The sequence below is a fragment of the Myxocyprinus asiaticus genome, chromosome 10 (assembly GCF_019703515.2).
Source record: "Myxocyprinus asiaticus isolate MX2 ecotype Aquarium Trade chromosome 10, UBuf_Myxa_2, whole genome shotgun sequence".
Taxonomy (NCBI): Eukaryota; Metazoa; Chordata; class Actinopteri; order Cypriniformes; family Catostomidae; genus Myxocyprinus; species Myxocyprinus asiaticus.
In genome coordinates, this window is record NC_059353.1 from 5,042,411 (window position 1) to 5,062,625 (window position 20,215).

The 20,215-nt window shown below is 47.1% G+C and overlaps 1 pseudogene; it reads left to right on the forward strand.

Annotated features, from left to right (window-relative positions):
- The first annotated feature begins 201 nt into the window (after nucleotides 1-201).
- The window catches only part of LOC127447315 (mitogen-activated protein kinase kinase kinase 20-like), a 100,433-nt pseudogene continuing 80,419 nt past the window's right edge, over nucleotides 202-20,215 (forward strand).

Here is a 20,215-nt window from a genome sequence, read left to right on the forward strand (position 1 = left end):
ATATTTAGGACTGCAGCTTAATCGTTTGCACGAATTATAACTTTCAAAATCTGTACATTCGGGTGTCTGTCCGCAACAGGTTTAAAGTTGTGTTTGCACACGTCCGGCAGGCGGCGCTGTTTCTTTCTGTTTCTGCAGCGTCAGTACGGCGCGGGCTGTGTCTATGTGTGTTTACAGCTAAGATCAGGACGAATTGAGCGTACACTAGAAATATCTGACACCGAGTCACAAGCTTACTGCAAGATCTTCATGATTGCCGTCCTTTTGTCTCGGGAAAACTGACAGCGGAACACAGGAGCGGGTATGTGTGCTGTGTGTAATGTTGTTACATTGATTGTAATAATAACACTATTACTGTATCCACAAAGACAGTGTGATAGTGTAAGTGCTCGTGTATCAGTGGATCTGATGGGATCTGCCTGGACCTGCTCCCGATCATCTCATTCCAAACAGGGAATGCTTGGGATTGCATACTCCCAGTAATGGTCATTTATTATTGAATTGTTGCAGCATTGAATTTCTAAAGCTTTAAAGTCTGACAAATTAAAGCACGTGTGGTTTAAACAGCCAGGGTTATATTTGCACGTTGTATGCTCGCTGTAATATTGTATACTGTTTATATTTTATACGTTACATTGAATTGTTTTTGTGAAGATGCATCCTGTTTCAACTTAGCCAACTGATTTGACCCTGTCAAACTTCACCACTTAAAATGTGATACATTCTGTATAACAAGTGCATGCCGGTACCATAGTGTACAGTGATGGTATTACATGGTAATACAGTGATACTTTGACATACAGGGGTACTGTTTTCATTACCTTGTTAATGTTCCAATGTTTTACAAGATATGTATGGTATTTCAAAGAATACCATGGTACAGTACATGTCCAGAATACAATTTTTACCATTGTATGTTTTTAGTGATAGCTAAAAATGAGGTAGCGCTCATTTGGAGCTTTCAATTCATGTAAAGTGTATCTTTGATGAGGATAGGCCTAATAATATGTACTTACATTGTAGTTATAATGTAATAATGCTTTAATATGTATTACCAAGCAAATAGGGCACCAGAAATAAAGTGAAATGGATCTGTTTCAGTGATTTCATGTTAATGAGGTTTTAGTTGATGAGTTGTTTTCATCAAAGAGCTAAAACTCGCCCTCTTGTCTACTGTATGCTGCATTATGTAGGGGACATGTGTGAATACACAGGCCTTTACTCTCACATGAATGAGAAAAATCCCTGTTATTCAGTGTAGAGGCCATGTGTTGAGATATGAATGGAGGAATGCTGCTGTCATATTATTTGTTAAGAATAAAAGGAGGAAATACACTGAAAATCAGATGGCCTATCAGAAAAGAATTCAGTGGCCAAAAACAATATTTGGACACTGAAGTCACACTTGTACACTGAAAACCCTAATAAGTTGACTCGTTCCTTTAATTGAATTGAGTTAGGCGTCTCCATAACTTGTCAAATTAAGTTCACTTAACTTGGTGTTCATATATAGAATGAACTAAATTTAAGTTAATGTAACTAGATGCAAGTAAACGTAAGACAGATTTGCAATTTAAATGTTGTTTCCACTGTTTTTTAATCATTTTAATTGAATTGATAAAATGTTAGATCAAACAATAGAACAGCTCAAATATATAACTGATTCTAGATCAATCATTAAATGAACTTTTTTCTCCAAGCACTCTTTTCAAGCAAAACAAGCTACTGTAGCACGAATCGGTTTGGACTGCACTAAAGCCGCGGCGTCCCTCTGTGAGAATTGAGCTAAACCCGCTGAGCACCACAGCAGCCCAGCACAGTCCTCTAAAAAAACATAATTACACTGCCGAATTTCATGAACAATACTGTACAAGAGCTACAATTTCCTCTAATGCAGAATGCCCCTGTGTCTGTTTTAACAAGAGGAGTTTATAAGCATCTCATAACGCTGATGTTCTGTGATGTTTGCCTGTAAACAAACATCAATTTTGATTTTGTTGATTTATAAACCAAGTTTTTATTGATGTTCACCATCACACTTTCAAGACTAAAATAGAATATTACAGTAGTGAATTTATAATGCGAGTTCTATTCAAAAGTCTTAGGCATATAAGATGTTTCACAAAAGCATTTGTCTTAAGATGGTTATATATATCATCTGCTTTAGTGTATCAATAGGAAATATAAATGTTAGACTGCCAAACTTTACTTTTGCAAATAGAAAAGATCAGAATAGAAGAACAGGGAGCCCTGCAACAGATGTCATGGCCCCCACAGAGCCCCCCACTGAGCATCGTGTCAGTCTGAGATTACATATAGAGACAGAAGCAATTGAGACAGCCTAAATAAATAAAAGAACTGTGGTGAATTCTCCAAGAAGCTTGGAACATCCTATCTGCCAACAACCAAGAAAAACTGTGTCCAGGTGTACCTAGGAGTATTGGTGCTGTTTTAAAGGCAAAGGTGGTCACACCAAATATTGATTTGGCCTTGAGACCTGCTCTAGGGGAACACCTGCCCATTGAAACACCAGGTCCGACCAAGGGCTGAAAGTCTTACGGCACTGTGGCGTGAGGGTCACATGCCAGGTGCCGTGGCGTGATGGTCACATGCCGGGTGCCGTGGCGCCATTCCTACCTCGGGACTCGAGTCTGTAGCCAGTGCTGAAGCAGTCTCATATGCATCAACCCGAGGGGGAGAACCGCCACCGAGGATGCCATATGCCCCAGGAGCCTCTGAAATTGTTTCACTGGCACTGCTACCTTCTGCCTGAAGGTCTTCAGGCAGGTCAGTGCTGACTGAGCACATTCGGTCATAAAATGGGCCCTAAGAGTGACCGAGTCCAACTCCATACCGAGAAAAGTGATGCTCTGCACAGGGAGAGCTTGCTCTTCTCCCAGTTGACCTGAAGCCCGAGTCGGTCAAGGTGCTGAAGCACAAGGTCCCTGTGCGCACACAATAGATCTCACGAGTGAGCTAGGATTAGCCAGTTGTCGAGATAATTGAGAATGCAAATTCCATTCTCCCTCAGCGGGGCCAGGGCAGCCTCTGCAACCTTGGTAAAGACACGAGGAGACAGGGACAGACCAAAGGGGAGGACCTTGTACTGGTATGCTCGTCCCTCGAAGGCAAACCGAAGAAAGGGTCTGTGTTGGGGAAGGATCGATACGTGAATGTACACATCCTTCAGGTCGATGGCCGCGAACCAATTCTGATGTCGTACTGATCAGGATGCGCTTCTGCATTAACATCCTGAACGGAAGCCTGTGTAAGGCCTTGTTCAGGGCACGCAGGTCCAAGATTGGGCACGACCCTCCCCCTCTCTTGGGCAAGATAAAATAAGGGCTGTAGAAGCCCATGCGCAACTCGGCTACGGGTACAGGCTCTATTGCTCCATTCACCAGAAGGGTGGCAACTTCTGCCCGGAGGACGGAGGCACCATCGCCCTGCACCGTAGTGGAGAGGATGCCATTGAACCGGGGCAAGCGTTTGGCGAACTGGATCGCGTAGCCGAGGCTAATCGTCCTGACGAGCCACCGCGAGGGGCTGGAGAGCTCTAACCAGGCCTTCAGTCTCCGTGACAGCGGCACCAAGGGGATGACTGGACTTACCGTGCCCGGGCAGGGTGGTTTGCGGCAAGTCAGAGGAGGCGCCCCACCTGGAAGACAGCCAGGGGGGACGTGCTGCCCCTGCAAGCCCACAACAGTGGCCTGTGACTGGGGCGGACGAGCGGCCCCAGAGACCAGCACGTTTACCTGTTTGCCAGCTGTCTCTCGATGGAGAACAAGGGAACAGGAAGTACTTGCATTCGCCTGATTGACGGGAAAGACTTCCAGTGCCTGCAGTTGCGAGTGCGCTGGCCCAGGGAATGAGGAAACTGCTCTTTTATTGACCATGTGGGTTCCGAGGCCCAGAGGGCACTCGGCGATGTTATACTCACCACGCGCTGGCCCAGGGGCGATGATGGGGCTGGAGAGATGCCCCGGGTCAGACTGGTGAGGAGTAGTCACCTCATCCCTGGGTGGGCCATGTCAAGCCCGCCTCAAAGCCCATCTGGGGTTCTTGGGGGCCGGCTGACGGGCAGGTGGAGCTGACTTCCCGTGGGAGGATCTTTTTCTCTGAGGCCGGCGTGCGGGCTCCGATGGTACAGGAGCTGGGGCCGGCACCACAGGGGAATGGTTCTGGTGAGAAGCAGACAGAATGCAGGACCTCGGTGGCCTGAAGGCGGCCGGGTCGCGCCATGGCAGGATGTGTTTAATTGCCTTGGTCTGCTTCCTCACCGTCGAGAACTGATGGGTGAAATCCTCAACGGTGTCACCAAAAAGCCCCCCTTGGGAGATGGCCACATCAAGAAAGCGGACTTTCTCGGCATCTCGCATCTCCACAAGGTTGAGCCACAGGTGCCGCTCTTGGACCACAAGCGTGGACATCGTCTGGCCCAGGGCTTTGTCGCATGTAAGGCGAGGTCGGTCACAGTGCGATGTTCCTGCAACAGCCCTGGGTCGGTCCTACCCTCGTGCAGATCTTTTAGCGCCTTGGCCTGGTGGACCTGCAGGATGGCCATGGCGTGCAAGGCGGAAGCGGCCTGACCCGTGGCCTTGCAAGCCTTCATCATTAAAAAGGAAGAGAACTTACAGGCCTTGGAAGGGAGCCTTGGTCGGTTGTGCCAGGTGGCTGCGCCTTGTGGGCATAAACGCACTGCTATGGCATACTCTACCTGGGGGAGCTCGACATATCCCTTAGCTGCTCCGCTGTCGAGGGTAGTCAGAGTGGATGAGCCCGTGAAGCGTGTACGGGCAGTAAAAGGTGCCTTCCACGACTTCGTTAGCTCCTCGTGCACTTCCGGGAAGAAAGGCACCGGGGCGGGGTGTGGCCGTGAGTCGTGCTCCAAGCCCAGGAACCAATCATCCAGCCGCGAACGCGTGGGTGGGAGCTCAGAAGATTCATCCACTTCCGATAGCAGAAGCCCACCCTCCGATGCCGTGACTGAAAGCTCATCCTTGTCGCGAGCCGCAAATGACACAATAAACCTGCCGTGAGGCAGACCGCCTGCATTGCTCGACAGCTCGTCCAGACAGAACAAGCGTGCTGGGGGATGGGAGGTCTGTGGGGGCTGAGCCGGCGGAAACGCTCCCATGTCCACATCCAGATCGCCTGAGGTGCTTGCTGACCCGGCTGGCTGAGCTTCAGCCCAGGACGGACCAGGTTGGGGAGCAGCCGTGGTGGCTCTTTGCTTCACGAAGAAGGAAGTGAGCCGTGACTGCAACGTTCTCATGGGCATGTTCTCGCAATGAGAACACAACCCTTCCACGAAAGCCGCCTCGGCGTGCTGGCGACCCAGACACTCGAGGCAGATTTCATGGGTATCCAGAGGGGAGAGATAATGGCCACATCCAGTAGCGTGAACGCGGAAGGACATCTTTAAAAAGACGCCAAGCATTTGCGTGAGATCTTTTAGAAGGAAAATGTACTCTTTCTCGAATATACTCTTTTAGCACCTGCAGACTCAGGCTGCCGAAGCACCTAGGGGAAGCACAGCACTCAACTGTGCGAGGGTGACCAATAATATATGCCGTAAAAATCCAGCAGCGTAGCAAGAGGTGAGAGGACGAACACACACACACACATGCATTCGGCTCCGAAGAAAAAATCAGAATGAGTGATGCACGCCATCTCCTTTTATACCCATATGTCCGGGGCGGAGAGTGGCATGCTAATTCCACTCGGCAATTTTCATTGGCCTTTTCTATTTTAAGCAAAGGTGATTGGGGCTCTCAAGATCGAACCCCTAGTGTCACTACATCGACACAACATCGAGTGAGTGACAGACAGGGAACAGTGATATCATTCACATACACACACATTGAGCCAAACATTACATTCACACTAGTCTGTGAGAATTTAGTTAAATTTTTTAGTGTCAGTGAGTCCATTCTGTCTGACAGCTAGTGGTGTGTGTGTGTGTGTGTGTGTGTGTGTGGTGATTGCATTAGAAGTGAACATATCTCTCAGTGACTTATCAAATCACAACATATCTCCTCTGAGGAGCTTCATCCCTGATTCTCCTCTCATCCTTTTCTCTTCTTTCTTCAGGACAGAAGTGTGTTTGAAAGTGGCAGTATGTAATGGCATCTCTGGGTGCCTCCTTTGTGCAAATCAAATTCAGTGACATCCTCTTCTACAAAAACTGTGGCGGTGGGAGTTTTAGGAGTGTGTATCATGCCCGCTGGCTTTCCCAGGACAAAGAGGTGGCAGTGAAAAAGCTTCTAAAGATTGAGAAAGAGGTGGGAGACACAGTCATACACATGCTTTAATTGTCAGTGTGATAATAATTTTAATTGCTGCTCTGTGTGACGACTCAGATTATGCCCCACTTCATCTACTCTCACACAGTGTCTTTTGTGAAATGAAATTCAGAGACTGTGTCTTTAAGAGAAAATTGTCACACAATTAAGTCATATTAGTTTCAGCTGAGTGCAGTGTTTGTCTTTAGGGTGAAGTGTATTAACTTTTAAGTGCTACATTCATTGTTTTCTTTGTTCTTTACATAGTGATTTTAGTGCATAATGGATTTGGTTGTGTTTGGGTTTGTACTGTTTGAATTAGTTTTATAACATTTATCTTTAAAGTTATAGTTGGATGGAGGGGTTAACTGATCAAAATTCTGTAAAATCATGCAAAAGAATCATCAGCAAGTCCATATACTTCACATTATAGGAACATGTCCTTGTTCTTATATGGAAAGCCATATAAGTGTTTTAAGAAGTATGCAAATAAATTTTAGCAGCCTTATTAGAAATATTTTTTGATAATTTCTTTGTTTTTTCTCTGAAGCCAACGAAATATTATCCAATTTTATGGAGCGATTCTGGAAGCACCCAACTATGGAATTGTTACAGTTCAGTACAACATGCATCTCCCTCTAGCTTTCTACTCGTCTCTGAATCACAATCATTTATTAATCCTGTCACTGGCTCATTGACGTCAAACCAGTTTTGTTTGCTATCAGTTTATTATAAACAATTATCACATGGAATACACAGAATTCTGGAATACTCATTGTTCATTGGTCAATCGTGGCATCTAGCGGTCTGATATTTCTAAATAACGACCACACATCCGGGTGGTTAATTGACAACACTGTGTGTGGTCTCGGGGAAGCAAACCGGTCCACCTTGGCTTCCCCAAATACCTCTCAAATCCTCAGAACTCTCTGAGGTTGAAGTCTCCACTCACCCTGACTAATTCCCTGACGGTAGAGCAACATCCACTCCACAGTTCGATGTGCACTGCACGTATCGACAGAAGATGCTTCTCCCACCAGAGATGAAGCACAAAGGCACAGCAAACTCAACATTGGCTGCGACCACACTCCCCCCTTGGTTTATGTATGCCACCACTGCAGGATTGTCTGTCCGGATCAGTACGTGAAAGCACTGCACGACTGACCAACAAGCTCTTAGAGCTAGGAAGACAGCAAACAGTTTAAGGTGATTTATGTGCCACCATCCTTCTTGGTGACCAGAAAATAATGGCTATTACAGCCTTTCTGTGCGTCAAACGCTGGTATTTGTTTCTATCGCATCCTCGGTGAGGAGACTTTGTATCTCTGAGACCAATACAGGTGCGTCCTGCATCGTCACGGTGGAGGACAGAACGGCATTGAAGCGAGGCGGCCGCCTTGCGAAATGAAGCATGTAGTTGTGTTCGACTGTGTACAGTAGCCAATTGGTAATACCTGAAAGGCCGCGCCTCCACATAGCAAGCCAGGGGACACAGGGGATTGCCTGTACAACAGCGGTCATGCAGTATAACTGAGTTCAGACTGGGAACTGGAAAAAAGCATATTTTTGAGCTTATACGTACTTGAGCCTCAAACAGTTGCAACGAGTTCTGACAACTTTATTGGACTTTGACAGACATTTGGCATGGAGTCAACAACAGTTCAGTCATGCCAACTCTCGGAAAGATTTAGCATGTGAACGTGGGTATGACATAGGATAGGATATTGGTCTTGGCGGACTAGATCTGCTATGCTGCTGCTGCTGCTGTAGAGCAAGTACGGAGAGTTGCTACTGCTAGAAAAACACATACATACCGAGTTAGCATGTGGACATGCTGCTGCTGCTGCACAATGAGACAAAACGCAAGACATGCTGCATTGAGCATGTGTAACATGCTGCTGCACAAATAGACATAAAAAAATCCCCCAACAAAGCAGGGAAGCTGCACAAATGCATAACACATAAACACAAACCCCCCAACCAAGCAGATATGTCGCCAAGACATATGTACTGCTGCTGCTCCGAAGAGCCATGTGCACCAAGTGTATGCTAGCTAGGGATGTGTGAAATGGTGGAAATGGTGTAACACTCCTGAAACAAAATTTCCATGTGTCCATCGACCTGCTTTTATGAATAGCTTAAACACTAGTGACCTAACTCATAATGTGTACTTTAGCTAGGAAAGCTCAAAGATTATTTAACTAGTGACTTAAACTAGCTATGTGTGAATTTATTAAATCTAATGACCTAAGATAGCGATGTGTGCCAGCCAGATTTGGCTAAGGTTTACCTTATTAAGACATGCCTCTATGTGTCATGGCCAAAGCTGACCTTACTGTGCAAGATGATAGAAAAAAGCCCCAGAACAACCTGAGCAAATATAATTTGAATCATATGAATTAATGCATTTACCCAGCCTAAAGGGATTATGAAAACAAATTAAGCCCATTCACGCAGCACAAAACTGTGCTGTCCTGAGAAAACTGTATTACCTGAACAAATTGTATTTTCAGAGAAAAAACTCACAGCGTGCTACAGAGAAACCAGTTTAACTGCAAAATTGAGCCATTTAAATTAAACACAAGGAGAGAGATGCAAGATGATTGGCTACCTGATAACTAGGTAGCCAATTGTGAGCCGATTGGCCTAACATGTCACATGTGAGCAAGCCGATTGGCTAAAAGATAACAAGTCAAAAAACCTATCAGCTTAGTGATTGGCTGAAATTTGGTCATTAAAAACAGTAACAGTGTTGTGAACATATTCTTGATCCCGGCAGACAATGGCGGGGAGAGCGAGAAAAACTCTGTGGGAGCACGGAGAAGTGGTCAGTGCATTCTTTGGAGCCGGAGTAGACATTTCTGTGGGCTCTGGGCCCTGCTTCATGGTACTTGAACCATCAGGAACGCTTGCCTTGCGCAGATGGAGGTTTTCGGCTTTGGTCAAGGCTGCTGGAGCCTGACCACTGGCTCAGTCCCCACTTTCTGGGGAGCTGACTGGGCAGGAGCACTAAGCTTAGCAGGGCGTTGCCCTGAGGAAGAGCACGAGAGAGCCTGCTGCAACACAAAAGCACCTCACCTTGGCAAAAGCTTTTTAGCTTTTAGGAACCGCTCAGTGAAGGCACTCATAGCATCACTGAAGAGGCCCTGCTGCGACACTAGAGCATCAAGCCAAACAGCCTTGTCCTTATCATGAATCTCTGCCAGATTGAGCCAGAGATGAAGCTTTATGGACACCAGGCTACCGATAGACCAGCCAATGGCTTGGGCGGTGATCTTAGTAGCCCAGAGCACCAGATCAGTGGCACAACACAGCTCCTTAAAAGATTCGGGCTCTGGCCCGGTCTCATCCATGTCTTAAAGCAGGTCTTGCCTATGAGCGAAGATGTGAGCTGACATGGCTTGGATGGGCGCACCTGCCTGTTCAACTGGGGGATCTCAGTATAACACCTTTGCATGGCACGGTCAAGCAGCACCAGGCGGCGTGACTCAGAGTCGTACCATCAGAGATTTTTGGATGGAATTCCTCCCCATAGTGGGGAAATACAAACAAACTCATCAGCTGAGTGAGACAGGACCTCACCTTCAGATGCTGCGGGCGATATAGCAGCTCCGTTGTCATCAAAATCACCAAAACATGATCGCACCATGTGCCTATTGTGGGGCACAGATATTCACTGGTGAATTCAATGGGCGAAGATGCCTGTAGTGCAGCCGGGGAGGCATGAAAGGCTTGCTCAGGCAACAAGTCCTCTTCAAACTCTCCGCACTCGATATTTTGTCCTTGTGCGCCTCCCTCATGCAGTCAGTCGGGATCCGCAGAAGGAGAATGCTGGGAGGGAAAGGGACCGACATCGTCCTTCAGAAAGTGGGCGAGCCGCGAGCAAAGCATCTTGAGTTTCATGCATTCACAATGGACACAATTAGTCTCAAAGTGTGCCGCTTCCATGTGGACTTAACAGAGGAACATAACACTCACAAGGAAAACATTTGCCATCTTGAAAAAGACGTTGTTAAACAAAGGGCTCTTATATGTGCTTTAAACTGCAATAAAACACACAACAACAATCACAATATCATTGACATTGCAAATGCAGAAGTGATAAAGGAAACGCTGTTTGTCGAAACACAAGCAGGGAGATAGTAGTAATCCACTCACTGTTCAGGTGTGCAGTTTCAAAGACAAAGAAAATAATCTGGTGTTCAGAGCACAAGAGATGTTTTTGCGACCCTGAAGAGAAAACTTAGATGAAATGGCGCTGTGCTCTGGTTTATATGTCCTCAATGATACGTGCATCATGGGCGGAGCATCAAGCACCATCTGCCAATACACTGGCGTGATTTTAAAGTTCTTCAGAGATTGTCACTCTTGGAAGGAGTTCCCATAGCATCAACTACTGACGCAGTGGCTGACTTGAAAGGGAACATATGATAATAATTTATATATATATATATATATATATATATATATATATATATATATATATATATATATATATATATATATATATTTACTACTGGGGCACACACATTTTGAGACTTTATCATTTACAGTAAGTGTTTTAATATTTAATCAAAATTATATTGAATCATGTAACTTATATCATATATGGAACCGAATGGTGAGATAACCATAACGTCCCACCCCTAATAATCTACAGTCAGCTGGCCATTCTCATTAAATAAACCCATACAAGATCACTCTGATCACCCTGTCAGGGTTTATATGGCAATAATGAGCAGCAGACCGTAGATTATCCCTTACATAACTGTGCACAAGGAACAAAATTAAAACTCACCAAATGCCAAACAGAAGCCTAAAACTATTATTTTATTTATTTATTTATTTTTTTGCAAATAGATACCGCATTATAAATGGTTAAAACTGAATCGTAACAACGATAAACTCATTCTCGCTGATGTAGTAACATGAGTGATTCAAATCACAGACATACAAAGAATCTACTGATGAAACCATGTGTTACCTTAATGAAAATTAGAGTAGAGATGCACCGATCCAATACCTGGTTGGTATCGATCTCTGATATTGACATTTTTAACAGGATCAGGTATCTGTCCTACGAGCCCGATCCAATTCCAACACTGTGTGTTAGTCATGGTCATTACCGTCAAGCTCCCCTTGAAAATATATGATAGCTTTGTGAATCTCAAAAAGCTGCATTTATTAAATAAATATAAAGTCTGCATGAGCAGAGTGCTTCAGTAAGAGCAGTACTCTGTTGTATCACACACACATAGCACGCACGGTATGATGAATGGCTTGCAATATGTGAGCGCTACACACGAACTACACCTCAGATGTAGATGCTTGATAGTTCGGTTCCCCTATAACATGCAATTTACCAGATTTTGAATGAAAAGTATATAAACTACTGTGAACTAGCCCACACACACACACTCAAAAGACCAAAATATACTTTGGTTGTCCACATTGCTGATCGCTCTGCACACAGTATGCGTGACGCAAATTTCGTCATCAGCACAGTCTGTGCGGAATGTCCACGCAGTCCAAATTTTCTCGACGCTTCGCATGCTCCAGTCATTGACTGTAATAAAAAGTATCAAAAAGCAGTTGCAGTACGCATGCATCGATTCGCTTGCGGTCAAAAGAGTATACTTTGAAAGGCAATGCGATCCCATCCGGAATGGAGAAAAACTAAGTATACAAGGGCCTAAAGGTCACCGCCTTCCTGGAGTGTTCCATCAAAATAGCCCCAGGATTTTAAAGTTAAGAAATTACGACTGAAATACATTACTATTGTATATTAAAATCCTAATATTTATTATTATTGTTATTATTAATAACAACAATATTTTTATTATTTTATTATAATTATTATTATTTTTTATATTAAATTACAGGAGTATTTAACTTTCATATTTAATAATATACAATAATATTTGACTGGGTTCCGAAAAGTGGACTAATATTCTATTACAACTGAAATGAGCAAAAAAAGAATCCATTTGAATAATAATAAAAAAAAAAAAATAAAACGGGTAAAAAATCATTTATTTGATGCAGATCGCTGGCTAAACTGAAACTAAAGAACACAATAAGCGCAGTATGACACATCTTACCTACGAGAAGCCCCGAGGGCAAAAATACAGTGCATGCGCACACACACAGATAAGCGCAGGGCAAAGTCTCTTAGAATCAAATAATAAATCACCTCTTTTAAATTCGCTGCCCGGCATTAACATAATCACAGAAGTGAACTCTGTTTTATTTGCATATAGCACGGGAATTGGTGATCGGATTCATATTTGTTTGGCAGAGATATATTTATGTGGCTAAATGTAAATGGAATGTGTTTTTTCAGTCAGATAGCAATCAGATCAGTAAAAATGCACGAAGTGACCAAGTGTAAATACCACCAAGTAGACTATTTAAAAATAAAGTGTTTCTTAATAGGCTACACATTTTTATGTAATTGTTTTTATTCTCTATTTTATAATGAAATAATATGTAGATAGATGTTTAAAAGAGATCCCCCAATCAGTTCCACACAGTGTGGTATACTGTAGATAATCTAAACTGATTAAGAAATAAACAACTCTGGTATCGGATCAGGATCTTCTGATACAGAGAGTTCAGGTATCGGAATCGGATCGGATCGGGAATACTAGTATTGGTGCATCCCTAAATTAGACATCAGAAATTTATGTCTTCCATCCATTTGGGGACACATTTATGGAATATTCCTTCCCTTTATTTAATGAACTATTGATAAAAAGCCTAAGCATTTAAATTAGTTCATACTCAGTTGTCATTCTTTGACATGTCTTGGATGAGCTATTTTCAATTCTCGCAATGAAATGAGATGAATTTGATTTGATATCATAGTCATAATGATAATGATCATTTTTTTTCTTTCTCACTGTAACACACAGAAAGTTTGGATAAAGGTATCTTCTATTTCCATGTTTTCTAAAGAAATATTCATGTTAAAATAACCGTTTTAATGAGCTACATTAATAGAATATTGATCCTTCACTACATGTGTAAAATCACTATAAAATCTGCATGGCTGTAGGTTTAAAATATTCTCTGTAATGATTTTCCTCACATGCTTTCGGCTTGTTTGAACATAAACTCTTTGCTCTGCTGTGAGTGAAAGTGAATTAGCACAGGAAGTTGTGATGATTGTAGAAGTGTTGTGTAAAGTGTGTTTGCTCTGCAGCACTGAGAGACAGTTGTGGCTGTATTTATGAAAAGTAAATGTAATTAAGAGCAGGTAAAGGAGTGAGATGATTATGACCAGGTTATTAATTTCCCCTGTATGTGTATCTCTGTTTGAACCTGATAACCTGAGCATTATGTATGATATGATATGTACTCACAGTGAGCTGAAATAGACCTAAACAAAACAATATTCAAGATTATTAGGCACTTTCCATGAATAGGGTAAAGTGGGGTCTGAAACTTAAAATAATAAAAAAGTATATATTTTTTATTATTATTTTTTTTACAAATGGTCAGACAAAGGAGGTGCTTAATCTTCAGAAAATGTCAGAAAAATCATCAAACTACATATTATATGAGCTGTTTTATTTTCTATTCATGTACAGTATATAAGGTTTGTTATTTTTGCAACCTAACCAATTTGAAACATGTCGGAATTCAGTTCCCTATCTGTCACTCACTCGACATTGTGTCAATGTAGTGACTAGGGGTCACTCTTGGGAGCCTCTGATCTTTGAAAAAAGGCCAATGAGAATTGGCGAGTGGAATTTGCATGCCACTCCCCCGGACATACGGGTATAAAAGGAGCTGGTATGCAACCACTCATTCAGATTTTCTCTTCGGAGCCGAGCGGTTGCATTCAGTGCACTGAATTCAATTCCTCTAGAAAAACTCACCTCGCTAAAGACTGCTGGATTTGACGGCGCATTTCAGTGGCTTCTCCCCCTCTGTGCCTGTACAGTGCAGAGAACACCCCTGGGAAAAAAAGAGTATATTCTAAAAAGAGTATACTTTCCATTCATAAAAGAGCGGCACACACGGAACATCTTTTTAAAGATGTCTTTCCGTTTGTGTGTTATTCCTGGTTGTGGTCGCTATCTCTCCCCTTCCGATGGCCACGGTCTTATGTGTCAGGGCACTGCCCACGCAGAGAAATCGTTCGTGGATGGATCATGTCCTCACTGCGGAAACATGACCATGGCAACGTTGCGGTCACGGCTTGCATTCGTAAGAAAGCAAGCCACCCTTCCTCCTCGGTCCTTCTACCTACGGGTATGAGGCTGTGCCGGTTAGCACTGGGGGCGATTTGGGGACCTCAATGGGACCATCTCCGCCGGGTATCCCCCCACGGACCTCCCATTCCCCAGCACGCTCACTTGCCCCGATCACGTGCACGGATGGGATCGCCGGCTCGTCTCAGGGCGAGTTCGACATCTCGTTTGGCGCCCCGGAAGATGATGAGTTATTGAGCGCAGCATCGGAGAGTGGGCTCGTCCCGTCTGACGCTGAGGCTTCGGCTGGGCTTCCTCCTTCGGGAACGATCGCCCAGTCTCAGGCCGACATGGAAATGACGGACATGCTTTCCCGGGCGGCCGCGAGTGTCGGGCTAGAGTGGATCCCACCGCTCTCCCCTGAACCCTCACGGCTCGACGATTGGTTCCTGGGCTCGCGGTGCCGCTCACAGCCACGCCCCGCCCCCGTTCCTTTCTTCCTGGAATTGCATGAGGAGCTGATAAGTTCATGGGAGGCACCTTTTACTGCCCGGTCCCGATCTTTCAGCTCCCCCGCTCTCACTACCCTCGAGGGTGGAGCGGCCAAGGGGTATTCGGTGATCCCCATGTGGAAAAGGCGCTAGTGGTGCACTTATGCCCGCAGAGCGCCACCACTTGGCGCGGGCATCCGAAGCGCCCGTCCAAGGCCTATGGTGCCACTGGACAAGCCGCCTCTGCCCTGCACGCCTTGGCTCTCCTGTAAGAACACCAAGCCAAGGCGCTAAAAGAACTGCACGGGGTAGTTCTGACCCGGGATTGATGCAGGAACTGCGCTCGGCGACCGACCTCACTCTCCAGGCGACGAAGGTCACAGCATGGTCTCTCGGGTAGGCGATGTCCACTCTCGTGGTCCAGTAGCGCCACCTCTGGGTCAACTTGGTAGAGATGCGAGAGGCCAACAAGGCACGGTTCCTTGACACCCCATCTCCCAGTTTGGCCTGTTTGGCGACACCGTCGAGGACTTTGCCCAGCAGTTCTCGATGGTGAAGAAGCAGATGGAGGCTATAAAGCACATCCTGCCCCGGCGCGGCTCAAGATCCCGCACCCCGTCTGCTCGTCGCCAAGGGCGTCTCCTGCAGCAACATCTTCGGCTCTGCCGCAGCCCGCCCCCGTGGCCCGGCCCCAGCGTGCAGCCCATCGCAGGAAGCAGACACCCCCCGTCTCATGGCCAGCGGCCAAGAACCCAAGGAAAGCTTCGAAGCGCCCTTAAGATGGGCAATCCAGGGGCAAGGAGACCCATCTCTTTGGAGCTGGTGCACAGACCACTCCATCCCCCAGTGGAGGGCCAGGAGGAGAATCTTTTGTTTCCTTTTTCGCCGCATGCCCCAGAGGCTGCGGTACCCAAAGGTTCAGCAAAAGAGCAGTTTCCTTGTTTCCTGGGTCACCCTTTTTGGCAGGGTTGGCGCTCCAGTGGTTGACCCCCTGCCCCTGGGCTCCCAGCTGTGGCACGAATGCCCCCAAATGGGATTAGTGCCGATGGACCTTGGGGACGAGACTCCTCCTCCCCCCTCCATGGCCAATCTCATGGTGGGCGGCAGAAGCCAGGTAAGTGCTTCGATGTCCCTCGACTGAGCACAGCCATGGGGCTTGAGTCCCCTCAACGTGGCACCTCGAGCTCCACCCCACCGCGAGGCCCCACCCGCCGGTATGTCCGACAAGATTATCCCCTTGGTCCCCCTCGCCCGGAGTTTGGATGCGTGGCTCGTGCTTTCCAACCCGTCGCGATGGCTGACCCGGACTGTCCGACTCAGCTACGCGATTCAGTTCACCAGTCACCTGCACAGGTTCAGCGGCATCCTCTTCACCTCGGTGAAGGACGAGAATGCCGCTACCTTGTGTGCGGAGATCGCGACCCTCCTGAGCATGGGCGCGATAGAGCCTGTCCCTCCAGCCAAGATGAGGAAAGGGTTCTACAGCCCCTACTTCATCGTACCAAAGAAAGGCGGTGGGTTGAGACCAATCTTGGACCTGCGAGTACTGAACCGGGCCTTGCACAGACTCCCGTTCAAGATGCTGATGCAAAAACGCATTCTAGCGAGCGTCCGACATCTAGATTGGTTTGCAGCGGTAGACCTGAAGGATGCGTACTTCTACGTCTCAGTCCTACCTCGACACAGACCCTTCCTGTGGTTTGCCTTTGAGGGTCAGGAGTACCAGTACAAGGTCCTCCCCTTCAGCCTGTCCTTGTCCCCTCGCATCTTCACGAAGGTCACGGAGGCAGCCCTTGCCCCACTAAGGGAAGTGGGCATCCACATTCTCAACTATCTCGACAACTGACTGATCTTAGCTCACTCTCGAGAGTTGCTATGCGCACACAGGGACCTCATGCTTTGACACCTCAGCCGACTGGTGCTTCGGGTCAACTGGGAAAAGAGCAAGCTCTCCCCAGTTCAGAGCATCTCTTTTCTCAGTGTGGAGTTGGACTCAGTCTCGATAACAGCGCGTCTCACGAACTAACGCACTCAGTCAGTGCTGAACGGTCTGAAGGCGTTCAGACGGAGGATAACGGTTCCACTGAAACTTTTTCAGAGGATCCTGGGGCATATGGCATCCTCAGCGACGGCCACACCGCTTGGGTTGATGCATATGAGACCGCTTCAGCACTGGCTTCAGACTCGAGTCCCGAGATGGGCATGGCGCTGCGGGACACATCGCGTGGCCATCACACTGATCTGTTGCAGCCTCTTCAGCCCTTGGACCGACCTGGCATTTCTACGGGCAGGGGTTCCCCTAGAGCAGGTCTCCAGACGAGTCGTGGTTACAACAGATGCCTCCAAGACGGGCTGGGGTGCCGTATGCAACGGGCACACAGCTGCCGGTTCTTGGACTGGCCCGCGGCTGCGTTGGCACACCAACTGCCTAGAGTTGTTGGCAGTACTGCTCGTCTTGCGGAGGTTTCGGCCATTGATCCAGGGCAAGCACGTGTTGGTCCAGACGGACAACACAGCGACAGTAGCTTACATCAACCACCAAGGTGGTCTACGCTCCCATCGCTGTCGTGTATTCTGTTGATTCATGTCTTTTATTTTGAAAGGTTTAGTTCCTGTTTCATGTCATGTGTTCCTGTTTCCCTTGTCATGTGATTTCTGTTTTCCCTCCATGTTCATGTGTCATGTTTTCATTGGTTTATTGTTTAATTAGCTTGTTATGAGTTCTGTTTGTTCATTGGTTTATGTTCTCCCATGTCTTGTATTTAAGCCTCATGTTTTCCATTGTGTAGTTGTCAAGTATTGAATGTGATGAATGTGTTTGGTAAGCCATAGTCAAGTCAAGTCAAGTCAAGTCAAGTCAAGTTTAGTCCATGTTCATGTTTTGTTTTGTATTTAACGTTTCTAGTTAGGGTTTTTTGGTTCACGTTTGTTAATAAACTGCACTTGGGTTCTTCATCTTCACGTCATCATCATCTTCGTCTTTGTCATCATTGTCAGCAGTTCCAGCCAAAAACGTTACAGAATACTTGACCCAACCATGAACCCAGCAGTTTTACTTCTGCGCCTACGTCAGGGGAATCGTCCCCTGGAGGACTATGTTGAGGACTTCTGCAGTCTAGCCAGCCAGGTGGACTTTAATGAGGTTGCCCTCAAAGACTGTTTCAGATTTGGACTGAATGAGTCCATTTCTTTTTTGATGCCTGGCGGTCGCAGTTCCCTCAGCCTGGCTCAGTATATCGACCTCGCCCTACGGTTCATTGGTTCCCCGTTCACTGTGGGGGAGGCGGATCCCGAGCCAGAGTTCCACGTCACGGCCGCCGCCGAGCCAGAGTTCCACGTCACGGCCGCCGCCGAGCCAGAGTTCCACGTCACGGCCGCCGTCGAGCCAGAGTTCCACGTCACGGCAACGCCTCAGCCTGCTCCATGCCACGTCACAGCAACGCCTCAGCCTGCTCCATGCCACGTCACAGCAACGCCTCAGCCTGCTCCATGCCACGTCACAGCAAGGCCTCAGCCTGCTCCATGCCACGTCACAGCAATGCCTCAGCCTGCTCCATGCCACGTCACAGCAATGCCTCAGCCTGCTCCATGCCACGTCACAGCAACGCCTCAGCCTGCTCCATGCCACGTCACAGCAACACCTCAGCCTGCTCCATGCCACGTCACAGCAACGCCTCAGCCTGCTCCATGCCACGTCACCGCAATGCCTCAGCCTGCTCCATGCCATGTCACAGCCACACCTGAGCAGTGAGACCTGGAGATGGTTCCCACCCTTATACCCACCCTTAGTTCTCCTGAGCAGGCAAGGGGAACTTTCGGCCCTCCGATCCCGCCTGGACCCTCCGAGCCCTGGACTTCGCCTTGGCCTGTCGGTCCCTCGACATTGCCTCAGCTCTGCGTTCCCTCGGCTCCACTACGGTCCTTCAGCCTGTCGGCTGTGCTGGGGTCCCTCGTCCCTCTGGCTCCTCCTTGGTCTGTCGGTCACCTGGCTCCGCTTTGGCTCTCCGATCCTCTGGCTGCGCCTCGTCCCTCCAATCTGTCAGCTTCACCGGGGACCTCCTTCCCTACGGCTCCACCTTGGTCCTCAGTCCCACCGGCTCCACCTCAGTCTTCTGATCCCTCAGCTCCACCTTGCTCCTCCGAGCTTCCAGCACTGCCTTGGTCCTCCCTGCCATCGGCTCCACCCTGGCCCTTCGAGTCTTCGGCTACTCTCCGGGCACCACGTTCCATGGCTCCGCCCCTCGAGCCTCTCACGGCTCCGCCTTCCATGGCTCCGCCCCTCGAGCCTCTCATGGCTCCACCCCCACGGACTTTGCCTTGGTCCCATGCCCCTCGCCCTTTCTCGCCATGCCACACCCCACACCTCAAGACACCCCCCCCAGCTCCCTACAGAACTTTGAATTTATATCATGTTTTATGTGTTTTGTTTATGTGTTGGGGTGTCAGGAGCCACCCCTTAGTGGGGGGGATATGTCATGTGTATTCTGTTGATTCATGTCTTTTATTTTGAAATGTTTAGTTCCTGTTTCATGTCATGTGTTCCTGTTTCCCTTGTCATGTGATTTCTGTTTTCCCTCCATGTTCATGTGTCATGTTTTCATTGGTTTATTGTTAAATTAGCTTGTTATGAGTTCTGTTTGTTCATTGATTTATGTTCTCCCATGTCTTGTATTTAAGCCTCATGTTTTCCATTGTGTAGTTGTCAAGTATTGAATGTGATGAATGTGTTTGGTAAGCCATAGACAAGTCAAGTCAAGTCAAGTTAAGTCCATGTTCATGTTTTGTTTTGTATTTAACATTTCTAGTTAGGGTTTTTTGGTTCACATTTGTTAATAAACTGCACTTGGGTTCTTCATCTTCACGTCATCGTCATCTTCGTCTTTGTCATCATTGTCAGCAGTTCCAGCCAACAACGTTACAATTGCATGTCACAACTCACCCGCCGTCTCCTCCTCTGGAGTCAGCAGTGCCTCAAGTCACTACGAGCCACTCACATCCCAGGCGACCTCAACACCGCAGCGGACGCGCTGTCATGTCAGGTTACCCTCAGGGGAGAGTGGAGACTCCACCCTCAGGTGGTCCAGCTGATTTGGAGTCAATTCAGTCAAGCACAGGTAGACCTGTTTGCTTCTCGGGAATCCTCCCACTGCCCGCTTTGGTACACCCTGACCGAGGCACCTCTCGGTATAGGCGCGTTGGCACACAGCTTGCCCCCTGGACTACGCAAGTATTCGTTTCCCCC